This window comes from Ochotona princeps, chromosome 7, assembly GCF_030435755.1.
Source record: "Ochotona princeps isolate mOchPri1 chromosome 7, mOchPri1.hap1, whole genome shotgun sequence".
Taxonomy (NCBI): Eukaryota; Metazoa; Chordata; class Mammalia; order Lagomorpha; family Ochotonidae; genus Ochotona; species Ochotona princeps.
The window spans coordinates 28,850,268-28,857,428 of NC_080838.1; the positions used below are offsets into that span (position 1 = coordinate 28,850,268).

Genomic DNA, 7,161 nt, shown 5'->3' on the forward strand with positions numbered 1-7,161 from the left:
GGCTTGATAGCGCAAGCACTAGTCATCTATGTGGAAGACTCCTATGAAGTTCTTGGCTCCTGCCTTGGTCCTGGCCCAGACCTGACTATTTCAAGCATCTGGAGAAGGAGCCACTAAATAGAATCTCTCTCTCTGTCTCTCTCTTTCTCTCTCTTTCTCTGTGTGTGTCTGCCTTTCAAATAAATAAAAATGCATGACAAACAGTAAAAAAGAAAACTTGCCAGGTATGACCTAAAATGTTCTTAATGACACATTAAATTGAGTTTGAGCTACTCCATGAAACCTTGAGTTTCTAAATGATTATTAGTATATTTCATAAAATAAGCATTCTATCTCTTTGTAGATAGATTGTAGAAGTTTTAGTTCAAGTTGAAATAAGATATAATACCTATTTTATGGAATTAGATGTTGATTCATTTGGTCATAATCCTGGAAAAGTTCATAACTGGTCATGGTTAGTAGTTTTCAATATATACTTCCTAGTGATTAAAAGGTTTTGGGCTCGATGTGGTTCAGTTATATTCTTAAATTAATAAGCTTTCAGAATAAATATGCTTTCTTAAATCCATGACAAACACACAAGCAAAGTTTATACATATTTTTCTTGTCCTTAAGGAAACTCAGACTAATTGTCTCTTTTCAATTATCTCTGAAGAATAAAGATCATTTCAACTTTTAGATTTCATTTACTGCATTCATTAGAGCTCTCTCAACATAGAAAGATACCAATTTAAGAACACTGTAAATTAAGGTTCCAATAATTGAAAAGAATTTAAGGGCTAGAGAAGAAAATAAAACTTCTGGTGACCATTCTGGGATTATTTCTAAATAAATCAGGAAGGGTTAATTGCTGAACTTGTTCTTAAGATTTCCATTGGTTTTTCCAAATGAGGGGTGTGATATATATGGATAACAATAAGCCTTACACATTTATTCTTAGTAACTGATGTTATTCTTCTAATGACACTTACAACCGTGTGTTTAAAAACCTTAATGAAAACAACAAGTTTCTCTATATACACTTTAGTCTACATTTTTTTCATTAACTGATATAGAATATTTGAGCCAGACGGCATAAAAGGTATATTGCTTTAAAGCACTCTAAGTATTATAACTGCTAACAATAATTACAAGACAAATGCCAAGTAATAAAAATAAATATCATGCAATTTCTGCTTTTAGATTACAGTTGGGGTTACGATACAGTTTCTTTTGAATCAATTGAAGAAGAATGAATTAGCTAAGAATTTTGTGCAAATATTAGGATTCTGCCTGTTGTGCATCCCATAGTCGTAAGCAATTGGCTTAAACAAATGGACCATTAAAAAATGTGGCATATATTATAGCAATAGGAAACCAAAATAATTCCACTGTGGCACAACAAGACTGAATGTTTGTTAAAATTATTTTAATTTCAGTTGGAGTTAAATTTAAATTTCAGTTTAAGTGAAATTAAAATCGCTGAAAAATTAAGATGGGCAATAGGCATAGGTTGTTACAACAAAGGAATAAGTATTACAAGACTATAAGGGAAGTCAGGAAAATCAAATATCTTTCCCTACATGTACATATGCATGTGTGTATGGGTAAAATAAACCTAATACAAATAGATAAATGCTAGATTTTAAAATTGGTATTCCGCTGGAAAAAATATTCAAAGTATTACAAAGAGGTAAAACAAAAAAAGCTTTCACTTTAGGTCTATCAGAGTGAATGAATAATTACAAATGTAATGTTAAATACTATCATTTGTGATCAAATGGATATTTGATAGTAGAAAACAAACTTTAGAGCTTCCAAACATCTTATCTTTTTTATTAATTACGTTGCATTATGCGACAGTTTCATAGGTACTGGAATTCCCCCAACCCCTCCCCCTACCCTCCCCCCATAGTGGATTCCTCCACCTTGTTGCAGTATTACAGTTCAAATTCAATCAAGATTCTTCCTTTGCAAACATATGCCAAGCATAGAGTCCAGCATCTTGTTGTCCAGATAAGTTCAACGGTTTCTTGGGGAGACCATCTCTGGTCTGAAGGTAGAGCTAGCAGAATATCATCTCAATCAATTAAAAACCCTAGCAGAACATTAACAATTTACAACATTATGGAATTCATTGACATGGTATTGAGTAACCAATGTTAAAAAATGCAAGTTCTTAACCACATCCTGTGACTACCTCATTGACATTTCGATTTTAGTTTACATACAGAACTGGCTGCTATACACCTTAAAATGGCTATAGGGTACTATTCAGTTGTCTCATTTATTTTCATTTTAGTATTTAGCAGTTTATAGTGTTGAAGCATAATTTTGTTGAACCTGGCAGATTTTAGGATAGTCTAAACTGGCTTATAACTCTAACAAGGCATATGTCAACAGTTGAGGTGCAGAACAGTTTTAGGAGGGGTGTGCAGAGAAATCTTTAATACCCTAGTGAGGAGTAACTAATCTTTGCATTCTACCTAGTAAGGTATATGTGAATCCACGCTGACCATTTCCTGTCTGATTCTAAGCTTTCCTTGTTGTTCTCTGTCTATCTATTCCAATTTTTTTGTTTGCTTTTTTTTTGGGGGGGGGGTACTCCGGAGTGACCCTGATGGTCATAGCAAGAGAGGGTGGGGATCCAAAGTTGGAACTAAGTAAGGATCAGAGAAAGCTCTTCTCCCTAGTCCCAAAAGAAATTTACTGTTGTTCTGTTTCTGCGGACCACTCACGGCTCCTGGCTGTTCTTCTGATGACCTTGGATCCTGCGAAGAAGGATTTGGGCTTCTTGCATCCATTGTGGTAGATCCAAATAGAGGTAGGTGACCTGAGAGTTCTCGGCCTCTGAAGGCACTCCAATTCCCCATGGTCTCCTTGGCAGTTGGGATGTAGTCCTTGGTGCTCGTACTGATAGTCCTTGGTGAGGATCTGGGAGTCTTCAGGGTTGGGATACCAGCCTCCTCCTGTTCACCTGCTCCACTTTGGGGTTCCCCCCTGCTCTGTGCATATGACCTCCTGTTAAGAGGTTGTTAGGGTCACTCCTGATTTGCCCCATATGCCTTTGTAGTTTTACTATTGTCTAATGCTGATTTGAGTCTGTTGTCTATGAATTATCAGTTATGATCCTGATAGGTTATACTTCCCGTCTTCCTCACACCTTCTAGGGTGATGTAAGATTTCTCTGCTCTCCCTCCCCATTTCTGAGTCGCATAGGGCCTTACAAGTGTGTTAGGTTTTACAATTCTTTGATGTCTGACTCACACTGATTGTTCATTCATTGGTTACATCACAATATCTTATCGAATGAGATACAGGCTGTTTGGAGTTGGAATAGCATTACAGTTTACAGGTACTGTTTTTCGGATTGACATCATTTCATCTTAAATTAAGGCAAACATGTGGTATCTAACCTTTTGGGATTGGCTCATTTCCCTGAGCATAATGGTTTCCAGTAGGGCCCATTTGGCCACAAAAAATTGCATTTCAGGTTTTTTTTTAATAGCTGAGTAGTATTCCATGGATTAAATGAACCATAGCTTTCTTATCCAGTCTTCTGTTGATGGGCATTTTGGTTGCTTCCAAGTTTTTGCAATTATTAATTGTGCTGCTATGAACATAGGGGTTCATGTTAGTTTCTCGTGTAACAGGTGCCAAGCATTTTATTTTCATTCCAGTGGAGTCACCCTTTATTATCTGACCAGGTTATAAGAATCCACAGCAGACCCCTTAGTACATCTTTCCAAGAAGTCTGTTGATCTGGTGTTTTCTGCTGCCAGCAACTCCACCCTCTACACCTGAGGTGGTCTTTTTCTTCATTCCACCTCAGAGAGAAGACAACTTGAAGGGCCACAAGGAGTTATTTGCTTCTTTGAAGTGTTTTCAACAGTATAGATCTTGTGAATCAGATCTTCCTTGCAAATGATATTGTATTTACCAAGAAAATGGACAATCAGCATGTTATCTCTCAAGGCAATTCACTTCTTATTGATTTTGCCATAGCCAAGCTTGTAGATCAGCTCAATCACTGAGCAACATATGGCTCCACAACTCTCAGAATGTTGATGGCAGCCTTGTTCAGTATCACAAAGGTGTTGCTGAAGATCTGGTGAAGACAAAGAAGTTGCAATACTTAGCAGACTTTGGGGCTCACACCCCTGATGCCTCTGAGCCTGATGACAAATGCGATTTGGGTTCTTCAGGGACATAGAAGCTGCCAGCTTTGCTTGCCATTCTTGCCATCTGAATTTCAGTTCTGTACATCTGCCTGCATTCCTTGTGACAGTGCTTGGCTTTCTCATAAATCAGCTTTCTTCTCATCTTTTCAGACATTTCTGGGCAAGCTTCTTGCGCAGGCACTTGAAATTTCTCTGTGTCCTCTTCAGCACAGCAGGACCCTTCTATTCTGTACCCTCCATGACTCCAGCCGGAAAAGAGTGACAGAGGATTCATAAGGTATTTGAATCACTTCAAAGACTTGTATCACATGGTGTCTAAAAGCATAGCCATGTTGTCAGGAAGATCTTATTCAATTTAAGCTTTTCATATTTATTCACTGTATAATCCTGGGAATGTAGCTCAACATCTCTAAGAATCTTCTTCCTCATCTATAAAACTGGAGTAATCACATTTACATCATAATATTATGTTCAAGATTATGTGAGATAATATGATTATTTTAAAGATTGATTTATTTCTTACTGGAAAAGCAGAATCTACAGAGAGGAGATACAGAGAGAGAGAGAGAGATCCTCCTTTCATTGGTTCACTCCACAAGTGGCTGCAATGGCTGGAGATGAGCTGATTGAAAGCCAGGAGCCAGGAGCTTTTTCTGGGTCTCTCACGTGGATTCAGGATCCCAAGGCTTTGGGCCATTCTCCACTGCTTTCCCAGGCCACAAGGATGGGTTGTGAAGTAGCCAGGACAGGAACCAGTACCAATATGGGCTCCCAGTGCATGCAAGGTGAAGATTTAGCCACTGAACTATCATAACAAGCCCAAGATAATATAATTCTTAATCACTGATCATGGTGTCTAAGGATTAATATATATTACCTATTGGTGTTATTTTCGAAGACATAATTCTTGAGCATTTTTAAAATTTAATTTGATTTACTAGCAATTTGAAAAATATTGTTGACAAAAATGAAAGCATTACCACCTTATACACTTGAATTTTAAGATAATGATTTTGAAAAGTGTGTATTCTTGGAAATATTTTATTCTCTAGAAAATAGAGCATAGAAAGCTTTCCATTTGAGGATACTTTAAGGATTTTTTTTTACTTTTTACTTTATAATAGCTAATTTTATTTTTTATTGTCTTTCATAGTTTAGAAAGATGCATGCCCATGTGGACCACTGATTAAGATGGAGTGCTCAAGGAATGAGGGAGAATGGATGAGACAATAGCTTCTAATTTTCTTTTTCTTCTTCCTGTCTGTGGGAGAGAGAAGATAGAGTTGTTCCCATTAGCCTAACGGCATCAGTACACAGGGATATGGGATTGCCACTCAAATATCATCCTAGGGTCCCTGATGCATCCCAAGGGTACTGCTTAAATGGTTTCAATCATTCTGAGATGCTGTTAAATTTTATTGCTCCAAGATTGAAAAAAAAATCCTTCCAACGTCCTTTGGCTGACATAGTCTACCTCAGAGTCTTCACTCGCCTACATACTCACTGTCAAAACCTCACCAGGAGAGTTGGCCAGTTTGCGCTGCCCTCCATCCTCTGCTATGGGACTAGATATACTCTGCAGGTTCCAAAGGACTGCTGTATCTCCCATGTGCATCTGGGCATGCCATCCACTGCATCATCTTCAGCAACTGAGGAGGCCTAGTTCTGACACATGCACACTCCTTGGTCAGACCACAGATCCTAGTATTCTCGTGGTTGCAGTTCTGTTTCCAGTGGTTCAGTTGTGAGAAGGAGGGTCCCCAAAGAAAACTCATCTGAAATGATCTCATACCTGATGCCTGTCTGTGTTGGCCAGGATGGGGTCCAACTCAATCTGTCACATCAGTGTACGACACACACTGGTGGTTGCAGTTGCTGGGTCAGTTCTTTCTCCATCCCTATCTCTTCTTATGCATACCAATGGATGCTGCAGCCCAGCCCAACCTGCCCACCATACACACCCAGCCTTATGCACAGCAGTGGGAAGTACAACCTAGTCAGAGCAACCCTCAATAATCCCTAGAAGGTCTGTGCCCAGATCTGGTTCCTGAGTACGCCAATATGTGTAGCAGACTGGTCCAAACTGTCCTACAGTTCCTTTGACTCTCACATCAACAGGTGTTACAGCCTAGCTCAGCCTGACCGACCCCCCTATCCAGCTCATACTCGTGTCGGTGGGTGTTACCACCTGTCCTTCTGGACCTGCCCTTGGCCCTGTTTCTCATATAACCCATCCATCATCAGGACTTTCTATACCCATGTTTCAGTGCCTCATTATTAATAGCCATGACATTCAATTAATGTAACAAATATCACAGAATGAACAACGAATGAATCAGTAGATGGACATTTTTTCTTTCTGTTTCTCCTTTTCTCTGTGACTCTAACTTTCAGTAAAAATAAATAAATCTTTAAAAAACAATGTGGACTTGAAGGAAGGAAGGTAAGCCAGAAAGTTGTTCAAAAGGAAAACAAATGTGAATAAAATATGCTTTCCTTAGCTGATCCTAAGAACAGCAAAAGACACAATGGCAGATTAAGAGTCATACCACTCTATCCAATCAAGCAGCTTTGAAATACAGGGTTGGTGTTTCTATCAGTTCAAATCCAGGGCTCTCTACTCCTCTTTTTCATACTTTCTTGTGGGCATCTGTGACTGCACTCCTCTCTCTGCCCTTCCACCTCACTGGTTCCCTCTACCCAGGCCCTTTTGGTGGGCTACAAAGCTCTGCATCAACTGATTCCAAGTCATTTAATGATTTTTGTCTGCTACAATTCCTGGTACTTAGCACCAGTCCACCAGCACTGTATCATCATTATTGCTAACACACAGGCATACCAAGACCGATTTTCAAAAGACCAATTTTCTACTTTTGTTTGAATTATTCTCCTTTCTTTATTTCTTCTTGGTTTCTTTTTCTCACCTTTCCATTTTTTTTCCCATTCCACCATTTCAGTAGGCCTAAGTGATCCACTAAATTTAATGCTGCAACTTAGCACA

General features: G+C 38.7%; 1 pseudogene; it reads right to left on the bottom strand.

Moving 5' to 3' along the window:
- Positions 1-3,711: 3,711 nt before the first annotated feature.
- On the bottom strand, positions 3,712-4,314 carry LOC101523371 (60S ribosomal protein L7-like; annotated as a pseudogene).
- Positions 4,315-7,161: the final 2,847 nt, after the last annotated feature.